The 11,872-nt window shown below is 43.1% G+C and overlaps 1 pseudogene; it reads right to left on the reverse strand.

Moving 5' to 3' along the window:
* Nucleotides 1-7,400: 7,400 nt before the first annotated feature.
* On the reverse strand, nt 7,401-7,888 carry LOC701664 (transcription factor BTF3 pseudogene; annotated as a pseudogene).
* Nucleotides 7,889-11,872: the final 3,984 nt, after the last annotated feature.

The raw sequence follows: 11,872 nt of genomic DNA on the forward strand, positions 1-11,872 counted from the left end.
GACTGAGGTTTGATACAGCACTGCTAGGAGGACTTAGTGCAGGAATACCTACACGGCATGACTCTGAACGTGGAGTACACAGTCTTACAGGTGAAGACTGTCAGAGGCCATTGTATTGCCAGCACCTATGAACAGAATCAGAAGCATTTTAATTTCATAGGTGACTGAATACATTTGATCACAAAAATAGTGTTTTATAACTGACGTTAAAAGTGGTTATCAGCTGGGTGCCATGGCTTACACCTGTAATCCTAGCATTTTGGAAGGTTAAGGCAGGCAGATGGCTTGAGTCCAGGAGTTCGAGACCAGCCTGGATAATATGGTGAAACCCCATTTCTACAAAAAATACCAAAAAAAGGAAAAAATTAGCCAAGTATGGTAGCATGCATCTGTAGTCCCAACTAGTTGGGAGACTGAGGTGGGAGGATGGTTTGAGCCCAAGAAGTCAAAACAGCAGAGAGCTATGATGGTGCCACTGCACTCTAGCCTCGGCGACAGAGTGAGATCTTATATCAAAAAAAGTGATTATCATTTAACAAACACTTATTGAGTGACTACTATATGGTAGTCACTGTGCTAAGATTAAAGTATACCAAGATGCATAAGACCTCCTCACCAAATAGGTGATAATTTAGGGAAAAGATTATAGTAAAAAGAGAAGCTTAGGCCAGGCATGGTGGCTCACCCCTGTAATCCCAACACTTTGGGAGGCCGAGGTGGTGGGTGGATCACCTGAGATCAGGAGTTTGAGACCAGCCTGGCCAACATGATGAAACCCGGTCTCTAATTAAAAAATACAAAAATTTGCTAGGTGTGGTGGCGTGCACCTGTAATCCTAGCTACTCGGGAGGCTGAGGCACAAGAATCACTTGAACCTGGGATGTGGAGGTTGCAGTGAGCCGAGATCACGCCACTGCACTCCAGCCTGGGCAACAGAGTGAGACTTTGTCTCCCAAAAAAAAAAAAAAAAGAATTGCTTATAGAATTCTGTGATTCTACCGATTGTGTTTTATCTAGTTCCTTAATAAATATTGGTATTTTAAAATACAAACATATATAAAAGTAGAGAAAATAGTGTAATGAAACTCGTGTATTCATTACACAATCATGAGAACTAATAAGTTATTATTTTAAGTAATTATGTTTTGGAGTAATTTGTTAGGTAGTGATTGATACAACAATATATCCTGGCGTTCATGTGGTAACAGTGTATAGAGATAGTGGTATTTATTTATTTTAAAGTCTTAATTTTTTAAAAGAGGTTTTAGGTTCATGGCAAAATTGAGAGGAAGGTATTCCAGATACTTCCTCCCCTTCCATATGAATAGCCTCCCCCATTTTCAATGTACCAGATGTACAGAGTGGTACATTTGTTACAACTGATGAACCTACATTGACACATCAGAATCACCCAAAGTCCATAGTTTACATTAGGGTTCACTCTTGGTATCGTCCTTTGGGGTTGCACAAATGTATACTGACATGTATCCTCCATTATAGTATCATACAGAATAGTTTCACTGCCCTAAATATTTTTTGTGCTCTACCTCTTCAACCCATACTCCCCTTAATTCCTGGCAACCATTGATATTTGTATTGTCTCCATAGTTTTTCCTTTTGCAGAATATTATATAGTTGAAATCACACAGTGTTTTCAGATTAGCTTTAGTAACATGCATTTAAGGTTCCTCCGTGTCTTTCCATGGCTTGACACCTCATTTCTTTTTTAGCACTGAATAATATTCCATTGCTTAGATGTACTACAGTTTATTTATCATCCATTCACCTACTAAAGATGAATTGATTGCTTCCAAGTTTTGGCAATTATGAATAGAGCTGCTTAAACGTTGTGTGCAGGTTTTTGTGTGGACATAGGTTTTCAACTCCTTTAGCAAATATCAAAGAGTATGATCACTGGATTATATGCTAAACGTACATTTAGTTTTGTAAGAAACCATGATTGTGTAAGACAAGGATTTGGGCAGAGGTTAGCTGGGTAGTTTTCTCCATGTGGATCTTTGACTCAATTGTATCCATCTGGAGCTGGGTTGAGCTCAAAGGTCCAAATAAATATATATTGATGGGTCTGGCATGGTGGCTCATGCTTGTAATCCTAACACTTTGGAAGGCTGAGGGAGGATTGCTTGAAACTAGGAGTTTGAGACCAGCCTGGGCAACATAGCAAGACCCCATCTCTAAAAAAAATTTTTTTTTAAATTAAGCAGGCAAGTGGTGACAGTGTCTGGGCAGTTACTCAGGAGGCTAAGATGGGAGAATCAATTGAAGCAGGAGGATTGATTGAGCCCAGGAGGTTGAGGCTGCAGTGAGCTGTGCTCGCACCACTGCACTCCATCCTGGGCAACACAGTGAGACCCTGTATCAAAAAAAGAAAAGAAAAAAAGTCACTCAGGTTGATTCTAATGCTCACCTACCTATGATGGGGAACAGTAGCACATAATGAAAATATAAAAAGAACTTATTCTGAACTACTGGGAAAGCGGAAGGGATCCTATTCCCTACCAACCTGGTTAATGTTTCCAAACTCACTTTCTTCCCTTTGACTCTCTTTAAACAATATCCACAAATCAAAATGGAAAGCCAAGAGATTATTGACGTGGTAGCTGTGTATCATGCCTTCTGTTTAAGAATGTTTCCAGGTTCTCGTCGATGTTTGACAGTCTTGCCAGCACATCCTAAATTAAATAGAATAGCTGTTTCTCCGAGCAGGGCATTGGAATGACTCCAGCTAAGAACTGATCCAGCAACAAACAACTTAATTTATGATGGTATAAAAAACCTCAGCCACAGAATATCTATAATTAGGAAGAATCCAGCAGAGATTGAGGGGTACTAAGAGGAACATTCTCCTCTCCTTTCTTTGCCCATCACACGCATATCTACCTCTTATTTTCATAGATTCTCACAGCTAGAATGCTCAGTAAGAAATCGCCTGGTCTATTGGCTGGGCGCGGTGGCTCAGGCCTGTAATCCCAGCACTTTGGGAGGCCCAGGTGGGCAGATCACAAAGTCAGGAGATCAAGACCATCCTGGCTAACATGGTGAAACCCCATCTCTACTAAAAAAATACAAAAAATTAGCCGGACGTGGTGGCGGGCGCCTGTCGTCCCAGCTACTCAGAGGGAGGCTGAGGCAGGAGAATGACGTGAACCCGGGAGACGGAGCTTGCAGGGAGCCGAGATTGTGCCACTGCACTCCAGCCTGGGCGACAAAGTGAGACCCCGTCTCAAAAAAGAAAAATAAGTAAATAAATAAATAAATAAAAGAAATCACCTGGTCTATCATGTGAGCTTTTAGGGTTTTTGAATGAATAAAATATCCTGAAACTGTATGGAGGGGAGAACATAAATACCTAAATCTCCAGGTGACTTAGTCCAGAGTCTGCTAGCTTAATCTAAAGGACAAGAGAATTGATATGGTTTGGATCTGTGTTCCTGCCCAAATCTCATGTTCAATTGTAATCCTCAGCATTGGAGGTGGGGCCTGGTGGGAGGTGACTGGCTCATCGAGGTTGATCCTTTATGAATAGTTTAGCATTATCCCCTTGTGTTCTGTTCTCCTGAAAGTGAGTTCTTGCAAGATCTTGTTGTGTAAAAGTGTGTAACACCTCCGTCCTCTCTTCCTTCTGCATCATGTGAGACACCTTGCTCCCTCTTTGCCTTGCACCATGATTGAAAGTTTCCTGAGGCCTCCCCAGAGCTAAGCGGATACCAGCTTCATTTTTCCTGTACAGCCTGCAGACCTGTGAGCCAATTAAACTTATGTTCTTTATGAATTACCCAGTTTCAGGTGTTTCTTTATAGCAATGTGAGAACAGACTAATACAAGCACCATCCAGGATCAATAATTTAAGAACCTTTAAAAAATTAACCTCTAAAACTCTATGACTTACTGTAATGGCACAAATTCGTAAGAATGATCAGTCTGTGGTTTGTTTTGGAGTAATCACTTATGTTTGTTTCACAGAAGAGAATAATGCTGTGACTTTGACTTCTTGCGATCATAAAAACTTGAAAAGACTACAAAGTGATACAGCTACGAAAGTTTTAAGAGTAAACGTTTCCTTCTCTCTAATCCTAATTATCAGAGGTGATCACCCTTATAGGTGGGTGTTGTCCTAGCTTGGGTTCCCCAAAAAGTAGAGCCTGAGACAGGGACTTGAGGACTTAGGTGCAGTTAGACCATGTGAAAGTCACAGGGAGCAAGAGAGAGAGGGAGAGAAGCAGGAGGCGGCAACATAGGGGCATATCATCAAAATTCTGAGGTTCAATTCCACCAGGACTTGTGAAAGTTAAACTTACTAAAAAAATAAAATAACATAGGGCTGGGCGCGGTGGCTCATACCCGTAATCCCAGCACTTTGAGAGGCAGAGGCAGGTGGATCACGAGGTCAGGAGATCGAGACCATCCTGGCTAATGTGGGGAAACCCTGTCTCTACTAAAAAATAAAAAAAACTAGCCGGGCATGGTGGCAGGCGCCTGTAGACCCAGCTACTCAGGAGGCTGAGGCAGGAGAATGGTGTGAACCCGGAAGGCGGAGCTTGCAGTGAGCCGAGATCCGGCCACTGCACTCCAGCCTGGGCGACAGAGCGAGACTCTGTCTCAAAAAATAATAATAATAATAAATAAAATAAAATAAAATAAAATAGTTTTTCCATGGAGCATGTTAAAAACAAGCAAACACAATAAACTTAGAATTAGCATATGACCCAGCATTTTCACTCCACAGTATATACCCCAAAGAATTTAAAGTTGGGACTCAGATACTTGTACGCCATGTTCATAGCAGCGTTATTCACAATATTCAAAATGTGGAAAAGCCAAATGCCCCCTCAGCAGATGAATGTATGAACAAAAGTTGATATATACATACAATGGAATATTATTCAGCCTTTGAAAGTAATAGCTGGGTGTGGTGGCTCATGCCTGTAATCCCAGCACTTTGGGAGGTCTAGGTGGGCAGATCCTGAGGTCAGGAGATCAAGACCATCCTGGCCAACATCGTGAAACTCCATCACTACTAAAAATACAAAAATTAGCCGGGCATGGCAGCACGTGCCTACAGTCCCAGCTACTGGGGAGGCTGAGGCAGGAGAATTGCTTGAACCTGGGAGGTGGAGGCTGCAGTGAGCCGAGATGGCACCATGGCACTCCAACCTAGGTGACAGAGGGAGACTCTGTCTAAAAAAAAAAAAAAAAAGATTACAATGGTAAATTTATGTTGTGTATATTTTACTGCAATTTTAAAAAGTATACAGGATGACTCCCAGACTTGTCCACTTGAAGGCTGTGGTGGGGCTGGGGAATTTATACATTAGCTCTCATTCTACATTGGTTGAGTGTTGCTCACTCACTTTTCCTAGGTGGCTCTTGTTTGCAAGGCTAAGTGGGCTTCCTTGAGGAGCCCCCAAGGCAGAGTATGAAAAGACCACCGGCATGCTCTTTCAGTGGGACATCACCACTACAGTCAGAGCATGTGTGGAACCACCTACGCAGCTATGGCTGAAATCAGAGGTGGACTGAGGGTATGCAATCTGGGGCCTCAGAAGGCCTCTGGTACAAATATGTGTCCTTTTAGACAATTCTCTCATGCATTTACAAATATACAAATAAGGCTCCATCTATATCTACATATATTTTTATACACTGATAATTTTACTTTTGCAAATCATGCTATTCATGTTGTTTGGCAAACTTGCTTTCCTCATAGATATATTTCTAGCTTTGCACTTATAGATGCACCTCAATCTGTTTAGCCACTGCAGAGTAATCCATTGTATATGGAGGTGCCCTAATTTTTTTTAACCCACTGCAATTGTACCTTTGCGTTCATCAATAACAAATGCTTCTTGCTAAGGTCACCAGTGATTTTCATATCTTTAAACCCAATCAGTCATTTTTTAGGGACTTCTATGGCCTTCACTTGCTTTCATCTTTTTCGATGTGTTTTCTTTGACATTTGCATCATGATGGTATATTCTTTGCTTCAAGTCACACATTTTCAGATGTAATTTTAAAAGAATTAGTAAATATGGTGACAGATTCAAAGTCAAATCATCATGTAAGATAGAACAGGGATTGTTTTCCTTGTCTTTTTATAAAAAACATTTTTCCAAGCTGTTTGCTCCTGAATTTTCTGTAAGCAAGAAAAAACTCTCAAAAATGTTTGACTTGATGTTTGAAGAAAATATCTGCTAATTATAGTTTTCAGGCATGTGCAACAAAATAACATGCATGTGGATTACAGCATTCTGTATTCTTTGCTGACACTGAGTGAAATAGGCTATTATTAGTTGAGAATTATGTGGGCAGGATATAGATGGGGTGATTTTAACAATTAAGTGAAAAGACACATTTTTTTTCTTTCAATGTCAGTACATTTTAATGTCTCTCAAAAGCCAGTCTTATTTAATTGAAATAATTTCAGGAGATTTAGGAGTATTTATGTTGAGCTTCTATTAACCTTTCAGATTTAGGGTTGACACTTGGGACTTAGATTACAAAGTATAACATTTGTATTAGTTGGCATGCAAAAAACACGGAGGTAAAAAACACAAGTGCGTCCATCCCGGGTGCCTCAGTCTGTTTAGGCTGCCATAACAAAATACCACAGACTGGGTGGCTTAACAACAGACATGTATTTCTCACAGTTCTGGAGGCTGATTATGATCAAGGTGCCAGGCCGGGCATGGTGGCTCACGCCTGTAATCCCAGCACTTTGGGAGGCCAAGGTGGGCGGATCACGAGGTCAAGAGATCAAGACCGTCTTGGCCAACATGGTGAAACCCTGTCCATACTAAAAATACAAAAATCAGCTGGGCGTGGTGGCACATGTCTGTAGTCCCAGCTACTTGGGAGGCTGAACCCGGGAGGTGGAGGGAGGTGGAGGTTGCAGTGAGGTTGCACTGCACTCTAGCCTGGCTACAGAGTGAAACTCCATCTCAAAATAAATAAATAAATAAAAATAAAAATAAATAAATAAATAAAAATCAAGGTGCCAGCAGATTCAGCATCTGGTGAGGACCCTGTCCCTGTTTGTTAACAGCTGCCTTCTCATTACATATTCACATGGCAGAGAAAGGAAGATTTTGGGTCTCCTCCTCTTCTTCTTTTACTTTCTTTTTCTTTTCTTTTCTTTTTTTTCTACACAAAGAACTTTATTAAGCCTTGTTTCAAACTTTATTCCCAGGTTTCTTTGGTTTAATTAGCTGCAAAGAATGAACTGTGTATAAGCAAAAACTGAAAAGAGCTGCAGTGTCCAAGGGGCTTGGGCTTAAAGATATTAGAGATCTAGATTTTATCAGGTCCATAAACAAACATTTCTTATAAAATAGCAGCTCCCAGTAACTTCTTCAAGTTTTATCTTAAGAAGTTGACTCAATTCAGTTTGCCTCATTCCTGGAAGCCTCATCCAAATTGTCCACAAGCTCTGGAACTTCATCATCATCATCCTCTCCAGAGCAAGTGGTGCTTTTCCACCTGCAGATTGTTTGGGCAGAACTTCGGCCAGTCTCCTTAAACCAGTCGGACTGTCTGTACCAAGCTGGTTTAAGACGCTGGATAGCGTTTCTGTCAGCTGCTTTGTCTCAGCATGGCTTATAATGGCGAAACTGTTGGCTGCCAGAGATATCTGAACCTTAGGGTGGTTAAAGTGGATCCCTGTTCCTTGGTTTGTAAACATATTCACCTCTTCAATGCCAGAGATATTGTTTACCCCTCACTTCTTTAAGGAGAACTGAAGTTTTTGATCATCTGCTGTGGCTGCTCTATGAACCACCTTCTTTCTGTGAGCAGTTCCTTTCCCACCAATGCGCATTCGTGCCTGCAGTTTGGGGAGTTTTTCCTGGTTCATGATCATTTCTTTCGTCATGTTGGAACGGATAAGGGGCCGAGCGGGAGACTAGCATTGGTCCTCAGGGGGTCTCGGCTGGACCAGCTGAGATTAAGCGCACACATGCTGGAATGCAAGATGGCAGGTCTTCCTATTCTTAAAAAGGCATTAATCCCATCATGGGGGCTCTACATCTGTCACCTCATCTAAATAGAATGACCTCCCAAAGGCTCACTTTCTAATACCATCACACTATGGGTTTAGGGCTTCAACATATGAATGAGGGGGAGCACATGAGCATTCAGTCCATAAGACAGGGATATGTGTTTTGCCACTTATTATGTGTGTGACCATGGTCATGTCACTTAACCTTAGTTTTCTCACCTACAAAATGAGTCATATTTTATAATCTCATACAGCTCATGTGAAGATGAAATGGGATAACTTTTTTTTTTTTTGAGATGGAGTTTCGCTCTTGTCGCCCAGGCTGGAGTGCGGTGGCATGATCTCTGCTCACTGCAACCTCCACCTCTGAGGTTCAAGCAGTTGTCCTCCTCAGCCTCCAAAGTAGCTGGGATTACAGGGGCGTGCCACCACGCCTAGCTAATTTTTGTATTGCTTTAGTAGAGATGGAGTTTCACTATGTCGGCCAGGCTGGTCTCCAATTCCTGACCTCAAGTGATCCGCCCTCCTCGGCCTCGCAAAGTGTTGGGATTACAGGGCGTGCCACCACACCCAGCCGAAATGGGTAACATTTCTAAAGTGTTTGATGATGCCTTTTGTGTAGACAGCTATTATTAGGATACTTCTCTGAGTACAAAGTGTTAGTCACTCTTTACGGTTCTTCAGTATCATGGTGGTCAGATGGGTTGGAAGAGCATGCTGTCAGTAGGACTCAATGGAACATGAAACTATTAATTGTGTCCACAAGGCACCCTACTTGGAAAGGTGATTTGTCAGCACTGAATCCATCTACACTTGCTAGATTCTGATGAGGATTAGGGATGTAGTCAGGGATTCACACAATGCTAACTGACCAGCAGGTAGGTCAAAGTCGTGGACTTTGTTTCATTTTTATCACATTCTTACCTCCCAAGGATACTAGAGTCCAGAGACCTGATGCAAGAGCTTTAATTCTAGGGTCCTTCTGCTTCCAAGATAGGGAGTAGTGAATGGGCTTCCGATGTACTCTTGCAAATGAACTTTTCCTGTAGAGAAGCTTAGAGTGTCCTCAGAGTCTCAAAGGGGGTCTGTGACCCAGCAGACATTACAAGCCTCTAACCATTAAGAAATGTCTAGTATTTTCCATAGCATCTTCCTCATCTAAATTTCTTTTGACCTGTGCTTTTTAATTAAAATTTTTATTTCTCTTCCCTAGGAAAAGATTAAACTTTTTGGGATACTCACAATCTAAAATTGAACAAATGAATATATGTACTTTTTTTTTGGAGGAGTTGTTAATTAAGAAACAGAGAAGAGCTATCTGTAAGTTAGAAAATAATGAAAGAAAGAGAAGCTGCAGTCATTTTCCACAATTTTAATATTGCAATGTAACCTGAACATCCTTGGCCTTCACAGCCAGTGGGTGTAAACAAGGTCACAGGAACATTAGTAAGACCTGAATTGAGCATCCTCATTATCCCTTCTGGACATATGTAGGACCCCAGCTCATCTCTAATTTCATGAATGTTTCACTTGTGCTCAGGAACAAGTCCATACATGTTCTAATTTTGTATCGCTACTGAAGTTCATTACTAGGAGCCATTGTATTGTGGTTCTTCGACATAGCCACTGTGGCCAGGATCTCCAGTGGGAACGCTACTTCCTGGCACTTCTGCTCCACTGCGGTGCTGAGATTCCTGCCAGATGCCATCCTGTGCTGTGCAGCGACTGGGGACATGTTTGTCTCTTCTCTAAGCAGCAATTTGGCACTTAAGCTCCATAGTGCTATTGTGTAGGCAGTTTGTCTTTTTTTTTTTTTTTTTTTTTTTTGAGACGGAGTCTTGCTCTGTCGCCCGGGCTGGAGTGCATTGGCCGGATCTCAGCTCACTGCAAGCTCCGCCTCCCGGGTTCACGCCATTCTCCTGCCTCAGCCTCCCGAGTAGCAGGGACTACAGGTGCCCGCCACCTCGCCCGGCTAGTTTTTTGTATTTTTTAGTAGAGACGGGGTTTCACCATGTTAGCCAGGATGGTCTAGATCTCCTGACCTCGTGATCCGCCCGTCTCGGCCTCCCAAAGTGCTGGGATTACAGGCTTGAGCCACCGCGCCCAGCCAGTTTGTCTTTATTTATTTATTTATTTTTGAGACAAAATCTCGTTCTGTCACCCAGGCTGAAATGCAATGGTGCAATCTCGGCTCACTGCAACCTCCATCTCACAGGTTTAAGTGATTCTCCTGCCTCAGCCTCCTGAGTAGCTGGGATTACAGGCACCCACCACCATGCCTGGTTAATTTTTTTTTTTTTTTTTTTTTTTGGAGATGGAGTGTCACCCTGTTGCCCAGGCTGGCGTGCAGTGGCTCGATCTCGGCTCACTGCAACCTCCATCTCCTGGGTTCAAGCGATTCTCCTGCCTCAGCCTCCTGATTAGCTGGGATTACAGGCACACGTCACCACTCCTGGCTAATTTTTGTATTTTTAGTAGAGATGGGTTTTCACCATGTTGGTCAGGCTGGTCTGAAACTCCCAACCTCAGGTGATCCGCCCGCCTCGGCCTCTCAAAGTGCTGGGATTACAGGCGTGAACCACCGTGCCTGGCCTATGCAGTTTGTCTTGTAAGCCTCTTGTCATATGCTTTTGGTTTCATTTATTAACCCCTGCTTCTCTACAGGGTGTCCCTGAGGGTTGGATAATGGACACTTTTCTATCCTTCTTTTCCACATCTTTCTTTTCTCTGGTTCAGATTACTATGCAAAACCACCTTGCCTTCCTTTTTTTTTTTTTTTTTTTGAGACGGGGTCTCGCTCTGTCGCCCAGGCTAGAGTGCAGTGGCGTGATCTCCACTCACTGCAAGCTCCGCCCCCTGGGTTCATGCCATTCTCCTGCCTCAGCCTCCTGAGTAGCTGGGACTACAGGCGCCCGCCACCGCGCCCGGCTCATTTTTTGTATTTTTAGTAGAGATGGGGTTTCACTGTGGTCTCGATCTCCTGACCTTGTGATCCGCCTGCCTCGGCCTCCCAAAGTGCTGGGATTACAGGCGTGAGCCACCGCGCCCGGCCTTTTTTTTTTTTTTTTTTTTTTTTGAGACAGAGTCTCGCTCTGTCGCCCAGGCTGGAGTGCTGTGGCGCGATCTCTGCTCACTGCAAGCTCCGCCCCCCGGGTTCAAGCCATTCTCCTGCCTCAGCCTCCCGAGTAGCTGGGACTACAGGTGCCCGCCACCACGCCCAGCTAATTTTTTTGTATTTTTAGTAGAGATGGTGTTTCACCGTGTTTGCCAGGATGGTCTCGATCTCCTGACCTTGGGATCTGCCCGCCTTGGCCTCCCAAAGTGCTGGGATTACAGGCATGAGGCACCGTGCCCGGTGTTTTTTTGTTTGTTTGTTTTGTTTGTTTTGTTTTTTTGTTTTTTTGTTTTTTTTTTTTTTTTTTTGAGACTAAGTCTTGTTTTCTCACCCAGGTTGGAGTGCAGTGGCACGATCTCGGCTCACTGCAACCTCCACCTCCGGGGTTCAAGCTATTCTCCTGCCTCAGCCTCCCCAGTAGCTGGGACTACAGTCACCTGCAACTATACCCGGTTAATTTGTGTACTTTTAGTAGAGATGGGATGTCACCGTGTTAGCCAGGATGGTCTCGATCTCCTGACCTTAGGTGATCCGCCCACCTCGGCCTCCCAAAGTGCTGGGAGTATAGGCTTGAGCCACTGTGCCCGGCCACCATGCCTTCTTTTTTGCAGGGATGGGGTAGGTAAATTCTGCATGTAGAGTAATGAATGCAAATAAATCTGCAAGGCTGGAAATCTGTGGAAGTTACCAAAAGGTTAATGAAGTGCCTAAGCTAAGCATAGGCACTTCATTAAACTTTTAAT

The sequence above is a fragment of the Macaca mulatta genome, chromosome 15 (assembly GCF_049350105.2).
Source record: "Macaca mulatta isolate MMU2019108-1 chromosome 15, T2T-MMU8v2.0, whole genome shotgun sequence".
NCBI lineage: Eukaryota > Metazoa > Chordata > Mammalia > Primates > Cercopithecidae > Macaca > Macaca mulatta.